Source organism: Neodiprion pinetum, chromosome 4, assembly GCF_021155775.2.
Source record: "Neodiprion pinetum isolate iyNeoPine1 chromosome 4, iyNeoPine1.2, whole genome shotgun sequence".
Taxonomy (NCBI): Eukaryota; Metazoa; Arthropoda; class Insecta; order Hymenoptera; family Diprionidae; genus Neodiprion; species Neodiprion pinetum.
The window spans coordinates 11,456,882-11,469,077 of NC_060235.2; the positions used below are offsets into that span (position 1 = coordinate 11,456,882).

A 12,196-nucleotide genomic window follows, 5' to 3' on the forward strand; every position below is an offset into this window, starting at 1 on the left:
TGCGTCCATGCGTGAGGACGATTTTGAGTGCCGCGAGACACACATTTAACTAATTCGATACTTTGCCGAAACAATAAGGTACGCGAAGTTTGGGGAAATTTTTCTGTAGTTTACTTATTTAATATTTTCAATAATGCGTCAAGAGCACTTTGATAAATTTCACAGTTGATTGCCGATTCTGTTATTTTTTGATTAAATTCCTTATTTTTAGTAACTGCAGGATCTTTGAAAATGGCCATTACATCAGGATCAATATTTACATCAGGAATACTTTCAGGATCACTGTCGCTGTGTTGATCATCTGACGAGTCGTTAACTTCAGACTCAATTTCATTATTATGTTCTTCATCAGGTTCATCATTAGAACTTACGCTAGATACATCATCTGAATCATCGGGAAATGAAATACAATCGATACTATCTACATTTCTATCGATAGAAGCACTTATAGAATCATATTCTACATTACTTGGATTTATATCGATGTCACTAGCATTGTTACGATAATGAATAGCATCAAAATTAACTTAACGCAAACCGTGTCTATCTGTGAAAACTTAATTTTTTTATGCGTATTCAAATTTTGTAACTGTAGTTCGTCTTCAGATGATGTACATTCTGTCGTTTTACGCGTGCTTGAACATTGTGACTCACAAATATTTATTGGTAAAGAAGATGAAGTTTGTGAACTTGCAGCAATGTCACGTATATCATTTTCAGCTTTTTCTTTTGCTAATCGACGAAGGTGTAGAGAACTTACAACTTTATCATCATCTTTGCGTCTTTTCATTGTCAATCCTGTTGAGAATGTTTCATTGACAGTTTTGTATAGGAGGTGTTACACGCCAATTCTCTCAAGGCAGCGCACAGTGTTAAATCACGTTATCTGTAACGTGTAAGATGCCTGCGCTACTTAAATGTTCGTAACAAAAATATTTTATCCTCAACTTTCTAATGGTTTCCGCAGTTTGACCGAAATTTTTCATTTTCATCTTAGATCGCACGCGCCCTTCGATAAGCGTGGAATCACATTTAAAATTTATTTAATTCAGTGGTTCTGAAAAAAAGTGCACACTTGCCGGAAATTGTAGGATTGAGCAGGTTTCAGAAACGAAAAACCACTCGCCGGATGAGTACAGCTTTATCGAAGGTTTATTGAAAAAGCGCGAACGTGGATCACACAGAGTGCGAAAGGAAATGACCCCGCACGTTTTGATAGGAAAATTTCAGTCAATTGTTCTGAAATTTTGGGAAAATGCTGTCCAGGGTCCCCTGATCAAAAGTCTCCATGGCCACAAATCTGTACGAATCCAATTTTTTGAGCTGCAAGCAATAGAACATAAAATATGTGATATTTCACGACATATATCCTGACTAAACAAACGAGCGAGATTCATTGTTGTTTGATTATTGTTTACATCGTTAGTGAGGGCTCTTACGCATAAGGTTTTATTCTCGATATCGGAATGCAACACGTCATCAGTTATGGATCGCTTTTATAGGAACGGATGAGATGGACAATATTGAAAACGACGAAAAACTGATTCAAGGTTACTATTGTACATGTCAATCTGGGGCAAGAACACTAGGTACTTGTGTCCATGTGGCTTCGGTGATTTGGTTCTTGAGCTATGCCCGATTTCAGGATATGCATTATCCATCCACAAGATTATTGAATGCAGTCATGAATACACAGGAAGCTGTCGAAATAGAAGATATTCAAATATGCTGGAATATACCTACTCATTAGTTTATATAAAAAGACGAAATAAAATTTATTTTGCAAAATGTCACATATTTTATGTTCTATTGCCTGTACCTCGAAAAATTGGATTCGGACAGACTTGTGGCCATGGAGACTTTTGATCAGGGAACCCAGAACAGCATTTTCCTGAAATTTCAGAGCAATTGACTGAAAGCCATTTTCCTATCAAAACGTGCGGGGTCCTTTGCTAATTATGGTTGCTAAAGCTATACGACTGATCGACAGTCTAGAGAGCTCCTTCTCGTACCTACTTCGCTGAGAAGACTGACTATTGTCAACGCTAACGATGAGAATTTTGAAATTTCGGGGATAGAGGAAAGTGAGCGGGGAAAACACATACAGACGCGACTTACTCTATTATACAAAAGCCACAGACACAACACGCGGCGCTTGTTCTTTACCCTTGGTTAACATGACCAATTTCGTGAAATAAGAACGCTAAAAATTCAGCACTGCGTACAAATATTACGCGTAATGAAAAATAAAATTGTAGTTTTAGTCTTAAAATCTGAAAGATCTTCAAAAACCGCAGTTTTTAGAAAACATGATTTGTCATCAATGATATTAGGTAATTAGAGTTTATAAAGGGGCACATATTTTTGAAGTCTCAGAGTAAAATTTCTAATAATTTAAAGAGATTTAGTTAAAACCAGTAAAATTCTCTACAAATATTTTATAAAAATTTCATGAATCTTTTTGATGACGAATTTGTGATATTTTATTAACTGTATTTCAAGAAGAAAAACCCGAATGAATGATTTTATGGATGATGAAAATATGCTTTTACTTTTGTATTAAATAGAACGCATCCGTCTATCTTTGCTATTGAAAAGGCATGCATTTCAAAATATGTGTAATACTTTTTTACCTTTGTTGTGTATCACGACAACTCAAACAACTTTGTATCATAAACAACAAAACAACAAAGTGACTAATGTATAAACTGTAGATAAAATTATTTATTTATTGATTTTATATATATATATATATATATATATATATACCGAGACAATCTCTTGAAACTATGCATACCATGCGCATGCGCCAAATAATTCAATTTCATTGGTCGCTGAAATCGCCCCGCGGCGATGTTTTCGTCTGCTGAGCATGGCGCCAACGTAAACGAAATGAAACAAAAGCTGTAAATCTCTCGCGCGTAAAGCCGTGGATTGATGTTATGTTGCTGTTTACTTTTACGTAGCGTAAATTGTCACAGAAGAATAGTATCTTACAGCAATACCGTGGTCGATATCGGAAAATATTCAACCTATGCAATAAATAATTCAACGGAAGAGCAAATATCAAATGATACAGAAATTGGATGTTATTTATTGGAAGAAAAAATCTGAAATTCAATGCGAAATGTCATTAACAAGTGGAAGTCTGGACAGTCAGAGGTAGGTAAGTAAAAACAACGTTTATTGTGAACAGATTCTTTATTTACATCAAATTAAAAATACGTCTCATTAACGATTTAGGTATTGTGCATTTTATTGGAAACTAGTTGTATCCAAAAATACCAAAAGATCCTGTTTGATAATAATTGTCAAAGCGGGAATGAATTTGCAAGGCATAGAAGCATGTAGGTAAATTTCTAGTTACGTGATCGTTGACTATTACAATATTTTAACATGGATTCAATGATGAAATCCGTTTTTTTTTCCAGCAGGCTCGAAGTTTAAACTTTGATTAACACGAGGAAAATGATGCCTTACCTGATGGTCAAAACGTTCAGGTGGCAAGGATCCTGGTTTCTCGAGCGGTGCAATCATTATAACCATCGAACCTGATTGTTCCGTCAGACATCAGGTTCCAGAGTAAATTTCATCAGGCCATCGCCACCTTCTTAACATCAGTTGAGGCAAAATTGAAGAGTGGGATATACTACAGATCATAATGGCTGAATATCCCATCATTTCACATTGATCGAGCCAATAGCGATAAGTTTGTTAGTCAACCGTTGCTGCCAATTCATTCTACCAAGAAATCATTCTGTGCACCATTGTAATTCAAGCATTATTATTGACCAGCATTGTTTTTCAAACTTTATGCCATTTAATTTGGTATCTTATTTTGACGCTTACTTTCACTCTCTTTGGCATTAAATTCAGATGAACAGTTTTTCAAGTCCTCAATTAGATTGTAGGGTTGAATTTTGTGAGGCAAACTGAATCAATTTAAATCTAGAATTGTGAAATAACTTCAGTTAAAAATGTCTTTGAATTTAATCTTAGTTGACGGTGTCATCAGGCTAGCTAGTTGCACGATAACTTATAACCAAATTCAATTCCACACTCTTTATAGGGTCCTACGCTAAGACTGAAAGCTTGTTAATCTCTATTCACCGTAATTATTCCTGCGTTTTATGTTAGCATTGTCTGGAGCAAAAAAAATCTCATTTTGAGATTGGAAATGGAATCTGAAACACAGAAGTTATCCAGTAGCACGAATTGAAAACCAAGAATTTTTCCATGGTTCCTGTAAACAAGGGACTCTTTCCACATATCCTTGTTACAAGGTGATGTTCGGAGGACTATGCACAAGATATTGTATCAGGAAGTGGCGATGATCTTTGTACGTGTGATGAATTGAATAAGCAGATAATAGTAAACATGAGAGATGTAATTATTTTGGCCGTATCACCTGTTGAAAGAAAAAAATTTCATTGTTATTTCTAATGTAAGAAATAATCAAATTGATCAAATAAAGTGTTCCCACCCACATGCTGCGTTTCTAATTTCTTCCAAGCACCCAACATTCAAACAGATTTCTCATTTCAGTCGAATGAAGCCAATTTTCAAAGAGCATTAGCATCAACTTTCCGAGTCACTACCTCGACTGTTCGAGATTATAACCTCAAAAATTTGTATGAACTACGTCGCCGCCAGAAACAGAGTTTGACAGCAGAAACTCGGAGTGGCCAGCCGGCCCGAGCAGCCGATGAAACTTGCGCATGTGCATTGTATGTATAGTTTCAAGAGATTGTCCCGGTATATATATATATTGTGACGTGGATTTTTCCCGCTCTTCGGTCACTCGGAGAAAATGACCGAGAACTTACCTCGTGCACAATGAATCGGCGTCCACGATGTACCCTGGACCTAAAACAATATCGCGAAATTTGTTGGGCGCCTGGCGTGATTAACACGCCTCGAAATCGGTAATGCGAAATACCGCGACCATATACTCGATAGCTCAGTACCGCGGAGAGGGGAGGGGTAATTTTTGGGTAGAGAGAGATGTAACACAAGTAAGCCAACGCGTGGTCTGGCCAAATCACTATAAAATTCCAATAATATATTTCTCGGCAGCGATATTACAAAAAAAAAAAATAAAAATAAAAATAATAATACTAGGGCGAAAGTCGTCCTTCGCGATTCCAAATACAAATGCCTCAATTTAATCCAAAAGGAATAAGGAAGGGAGAAACAAACCAAATAATAAAAAAAACAGGTGAATAAATCTAGGAGACCTCTACGGCCTACGTGCGCTAGTCGCCGTCTTAATAATACCCTAACTCGCAAAAACCAAAAACAAGATTTGGACTCGATGCGCTGCCCGCGATCGTCCTCGACTACGACGCTAATCGTCACTTAATTATAAACCGCTAAACAAAACGTGATCTAGATCATAATGGACGCGCTAATCGCCATCGTGATTAAATCTAGGTAATGTCTTCCCAGGCAACATAGTTTCGTAACAAACACATATAAATTATGTTACACTTAGTTCCGTGAATATCACAGGTATGTTGTATGAAACGTGAATGTAATGGTCCAGGCACTCTAAAATGTCCGCCACATATCATGCTAGAGTTTCGTCACGATCGTGTTGAATGGCTACATGCTAGTTACGTTGCTGAAGCGTGAATTTGGCAGAACAGAGACGTCACAATGTTACGTTAAGGCTACATAGCAATCATGCACCGCTTGAAATCGGAGTTACATGGCCTCCATGTCGCTAAGGTGTTTCAGGAAATAATGGTAGGTATCAGATACATCACGATCAATTATCCATAAATGTATCAAGTATATAACTATTGTTCTGTGAGATATAGTATTCTCGTTTATTATATTATGTATTACTTATTGACTTGCTCATAAATAGAGCATACAAAGATCTTATCGTACATTTGTACTAATTCTCATACGTATATATCTATTTAACACACAAACATAAATTCAAAAGCTTAATTGGATATTAGGAACAATATCATTTTACAGTCTTATTGAATGTTTGATTCTTGTATTACCTAATCCACATCACAGAAATAGTTTATCTTAATATTATATTTTATTATTTAGGCCTTTATTTGATTGAGTATATATATTAATATTATGAAAGATATGAAATATGTGTCGAAATATAGTACATGGAGGAGAAAAAAAAACGTTTCATCAAACAAAGTGAATAATAAGCATTAATGTTCAAAAAATTAAGAAAGTAGCGAAGTAGAGAAGCCATACCTTTGTGTATAGTAGATCATTACTAAGTGAACTTTGAAGTACATGTTGACCGCTCCTAACAGCAAGTCCCTAACTCGCGAGCTCCGGTTATAAAGACCTTAGGAGCTCCGAGTATAGCGATCTCTGTAATCGGACTATATAGAGTGCCTGAAATAAGTCTTTACAAGCGGAGCTCGTGAGTTAGGGTCTTGCTGTTAGAAGCGGTCGAGTGTATGTATACTTTTCTTCTTCAAACTTATTTAGTCATCTACTAATTTATTATACTTCATTGATGGGCATAGTATTGAAACTATTTCAAGGCACGAACACTTCAGTGCTTTCCTCTGTTATTCTATTGGTTAAATTATCACAATCTCGTAACTGGACGATGTGTTTGTTTTGATAAGGCCAGAAAAACTCTCACAATTAACGTAATCGTCGATATTGAATAGAGTGAAAGAAATAGAAGAAGTTTAAATAGTGAAAAAAAATGTCCAAATACTACGTATAATATTTCTATTGTGACCACACTGTACGTGTATCTATAACAATATGAGCACGTAGCTCATTTTATATAATATTTCATCAATCAAATTTGTCTTTTTTAATCTTAATAATCTAAGTAAAAAATTTTCTCAACGTTGAACACGAATAAACTATAAAATAAATCTTTGTACTTTGTACTTTCCAGGTCTTTAATTGTTTGGTATAGACTACCAAAGTAAACGTTAGATATTTAGAAAGGTACGAAGACTAGGCAAGATAATGGGGAAATGAGACCTGCATCTCCTTCTTATGTACCCCATAAATCTGTTTGGGGCATCTTATGGAAACTGTCATGGTTTAGCGCGTCATCATCTGTACTAATTATTAGCTGCAGGATGTGGTTGAGGTCCGTTCTTTTTTGTATTCTCTCTCTTGAACCGCTGTTTAGCTTGGCGGAACCATTCTGACACCGTATCTTCAAATTCTTTATCTGTACAGGTGTATGACAGTCTCATTCCATCTGTAGAGTTAAATACAAGTTAGTGTCGTATTGATGCCTACTCACTGTTCTGTGAATGTAGCTTTAATAATCACACTAACCTTTGATGGCTGCTGTGACTTTCAAATTTGAAAGTTGAAAATTGGCCCTCAGACCGCACCATGAAGCGTCTTTAGCGAAGTCGTTGGTGAATACTTGTCGCAATATTCTCAAAGTATTTTCTTTGGCACTGTTCCCGCCAATTTGTCCAACATACTTTACCTGAGAGTAACAATATTACCATAAAGATAATTATTTTCATTTGGAAAGTTTATGTATCAAATATTTTGTAAAAAAATGCCTGTACATGACTGATCAATTCTCATAGGAACATATTCAACGGTCGTTGCTTCGAAAGGATATTTTGAGAGAAACTCGCTTGAAATTTTGCCAAAATAGTCGGCTTTTGAATCTTTGAATGACTAAAAAAAGACAAATCGTAATACTCTTGCTATGAATTTCCCATGATACAATAAAAGTGATTAAGATTCCCAGCCGTACCTCTTCAGAAAAATTTCCTACACACACACTCTCATCAGAGTTGAATTTTTTACAATACATTTATTACCATAATCAAAGAATGATTGGAGGCATTTTTGATTTTCAGTTGATTCAACCGTCTGTTAATGTTTCAGAATACGAAAAGAAACAATTCTGTCCAAAATTGAATGAGCAGGTCTACTTGCTAATTCCCTTGTAAAAATACATCATGAATCACTCACAAAAGTACTGCAAAAATCTGCATCAGCCAATTTGTTTTCAAACGCTTGTATATCAGCAGTGTTTTTGAATGAAAGATCGTCTGTAACCTTTTTAAAATCTTTTCCGTGACCTACAGTTCCATGTTGACCCACTTTCTTTTCAATCTCAGCTAAACGTCGATCCACTAATTGTTGAGTGACCAATATCTCAGCCAATAGTGTGGTTAATGCCGAGAATTTTTCTGTACAAACACAAATACGTAATCGAAACTGAATACAAAATTCAAGCAGGACTTGGTCACTCTAAAATTTTTTAAAAACGAATCAAGGTTACCCTCTATGAGTATTCTTGTCTTTTCCTGAGAATCTGAAAGCAAAATAATCGTATTGTACTCGAGCCCATGTACTTCCATTGTGAACCATAAATATTATTTTGATCCAAGAAAATTTGCATTGCGTATGTCGCAATTTCTCATATACGTACTATTACATAAGTCAGGGAGACTACCGTCAAATAATATTGAGTGCCCTTCTAGACCCTGATGAGCAGAAGGGTGTAAAGCACTAGCATTTAGGGAAGGATCACCGCGTCTTTTTGTACTGCTTGGAAAGTCTGTAGATAAAAAAAAATACGCTTATCAACCAAATAAAAAATTGGACGGTACCCAATTATCATTCATTAAGGTTATTCTACACTACTAAATCCAAATCATAGACCACTCATGCACACATGCCACCTTTAGGAACTTGTATAAAAAAATACTATCCATATATGTACCTGCAGCTCCATTATCCGCATTTATGTCAAAATCATCTACTACAATATCGATGGGCCAAGACTCAAATGCATGAGGTGTTGACGATAGGTTGGTATCTTTCCCTACGATATGTTTCGCTCGTGCCGGGGGGATACTAATAGTATTCGTATTAGTCGAGTTAAAATCAATGGGTAAATGCTCAATGTCTATTATTGTCGGAGAGTCTGATAGTGGATTACTATTCTTTGTTTGGCTTCGTTTTGATGACTTTGGGATATCTGTCTGATTAGGTATATCAGGGGATGATTTTTTTTTTTGAATATCTGTCTGATCAGGTATATCAGTGGATCGATTTGTAACGGAAGGTTTCATATTCTTCTTTTTATCAAGTTTCGGTGGCTCTGGCATCGAGGTTGTTGTGGGATGTTCACTGTCAGGCGAATCTTCCCTATCGGTAGATTCTTCCCTTACGCGAGGAAGCGGCTGTTTCCTTTTTCTAAGATATGGTTTATCACCTTGACTTTGACTTGAGCTACTCTCACTTTCAGATTTTTTAGTTGAAGCCGCAGACCGAGCTTTCTCCAAATTTTCTGTAAATATGAGAATTGTAAATATTCAATTATGTCTACCTAGCTTGTTACATTACGCTGTTGATCGAGTAAATGAATCATATTACGATCTGCTGAATTATCATGATTGGAAGATTTTTTCAAACGCTCAATGACATTCAAGTACTTTAAATTGCATAGTTTTTTTTTGGCATAAACACGAAGCATTCTACAGTATATCACGGAGCTTTAGACGATCACTTAATTTTCAATTGAGTTCACAAAAGCAAGGGGGCCTATTACATGCAGTTTATACAATTATTTACCGTAATAGCCTTCAAATTTAACATGGCAGAGTATCCACTTTCTACTGTCTTTTACAGGGGGCTTTCGTTTTGTTATGTATGATTTTACGTCTGCCGTTTTCGGCCACCAACACTCAGTTTTGGTAGCAGTGAGCCATGTACTTGGAACTTCGGACGTTATATCATCGTCCCCATCACTAAAATCATCTTCGTCGAGAAACGTAACGACAGCGTATGGCACAGTCAGAGTCATTGTCAGTAAATGAATTCACTAGATAACAAAAGTATAGAACAATATATTGTAACGATTTAGACGTTACGTTAATAAAATATGGATCCGCGAGTTTACTTATTATCAAATCAAAGGCGTGAACAAAAATATCGTGATAAATGCTTTTAATGCAATATACGTGTTTCTTGTTTAAAGTCTGAAACAAGACTGTTTTTACAATAATATCGGTTGGCGCAGCAACCTTATTCTTTTTAAAGACATAAGAGGTTTATAAACGTCTTTTATCTATGCTGACTACTAGATCATCAAAGAGGGGGCAAAACGGGTGATTTCACCCTTTGTAACACTACTCCCCCCGAGGAAAAGAGTCGTCCCGACTCGGGAAAGATAAAATGATTATAAAAGTATTCTAGTAGTCAGTGCTCAAAGGTGAGTTGGAGCTGTGGCTCTAAAAATTTAAGAACTCCCTTTTTTACTATCTGGCATTTGCCCACAGTCTCAAGGTAAACCACAGAAAACCTTGAGCAGATAGTTGAGCGTTAAATAATCTCAAAAATTTATGTGCCATGTTTTATAAAGGTTAGTGTTAATGAGTGTTATGTGGCTTCATGAATTCAAAGTTATCCGCAACGGCCCAGATTGATGTCGGGAAGAAATTCAATCTTCTTCATGAAGGATCCCTTCGAAACAGGTTCGGATGAAATCATCGAACCGGGAACCGACAATTCCAGGACCAAATAAGACGAAAACAGACTTCTCTTCATAGGAAATAAGGAAATCGGGGGGTGACTGAATCTAGAGCTTCTTCTGAGACAGCACACCCTAGAGTTTGGAGGACAAATGTGAGTGGTGGTATAACAATTCAAATTCACTGAGTGAATTTGGGAGAATACTTGAATAAAATAAATTGAATATGTATTCAAAAGAAAAGAAACGATCTTATCTGAATTATTTCTGCGTCCTTCTTCAAAATAAAACCACCAGTCATCCTCAGGAATCGGGGAAGATTGGAAGGAAAGGGCTGTGTCAAATAACCTGAAAAAGTGCTCACAAAAACTGACACTTAAGGTTAATAAAATGTGAAAATCAAGCAATCGCTCATCGACCTCGAAAAATAATCGTGGCTCATTTCACATTATTCCTTAAACCAAAGCCTATCCGACACAAAACTCGATTCCAGAGAAGAAGTTTCTAGAAAGAAACAACCGAAGAAAACAAATTTCAAATTGATTAGCAACGCAGAAATAACAAATCATTATAAGAAAAGTAGTCGTTAAAGACAGACAAGACATGGATGCAAAAGAACATACTTCGACGAATGCAGCTATGATGATAAAAGTATTCTCTCTCGAAAATTCGGACGAACTTAGCGAAATGGAAAGGTCTAACTATTTTAACTCTCTTTGGAGAGAGATGTCTTGCGGCCAGCTGAATGCTGTTTCCGAAAAAGGAAGAAGCGGCTTGCTATGCCTAAGCTGCTTTGAGTCACAGTGAGTACATCATATCGAATAACACAAATAAATTATAAGAAAATAATTTTTTGTTTCAATCATTTCTTTTTAGTTCTAAACCCGAATTTCTTCTTCAAGAAGTCTCTCTCCATCTGACTTTTTTCAAAGAAAAAGTGCTTTGTCGCTCTTGCAAACAGAGTCTATTCGATATAGTAAAGAAAACGGAAGGGTGCGAGGGATGCGATAATGTCAAAGAAGAAATTAAGAAGATTTTAAATATTAGTCGCCTTTTCCCATTAATGTAGTTTGATGTAGTTATTTTTTTTTTTTTATTTTTTTTTTTTTTTAACCAAAAATTTTTTTTTTTAAGAATAAAATTCTTTCAATATTAAATTCAAAGGTTTAACTTTGTCCGTGTATCATTGCAAGACAAAAATTAGAATAAACTTGGTCGGCTGTGGATTCTGCATTGATAACCAAAACAGGAGCCGATAAAGAAGAGAAGGTTTGTTTCACTAGCCAATCTTCATGAACTTCATGGATAGTTCTGAGTAGCTCTAAAGAAATACTCGATTCTTCCTCACGAGAACGGGAACTAACTCGAGCAAAAGAAGTTTCTGGGGAAACTCGCAAATAAACAATCAAATCTACTCTGAGCTCAGACGAGCGAATGAGAAGATCAAAATTTTTTGTCAATAAATGAGATTCGAAGTTGCGAAAATTACCTAACCTTCGACGAGCTTCTACAAAACAATTGCTACTGAATATCGATCTTTCCATCACCTTTACAGGCAATGAAGTCGTCTGCAGATGTCTATCTAACATAACCATTTGAGCGAAATGCTGAAAATAATAGCAATAACGATCTGGGTTCTGATACATCAAATCTAAAAGATTAATTCCGGCTACATTTCGATATTCTTCAAGAGGTTCTAAAAGTGTACAGACCTGGCGATCTGCTAAAAAC

The 12,196-nt window shown here is 36.0% G+C and overlaps 1 long non-coding RNA gene across 1 annotated transcript; it reads right to left on the reverse strand.

Moving 5' to 3' along the window:
• Window positions 1-8,044: 8,044 nt before the first annotated feature.
• LOC138190911 (uncharacterized) lies at window positions 8,045-8,884 on the reverse strand. Its single transcript, XR_011177003.1, has 3 exons — window positions 8,714-8,884; window positions 8,420-8,548; window positions 8,045-8,302 (listed from the first exon to the last, which is right to left on the reverse strand). It is a non-coding gene; the product is annotated as an uncharacterized lncRNA (long non-coding RNA).
• Window positions 8,885-12,196: the final 3,312 nt, after the last annotated feature.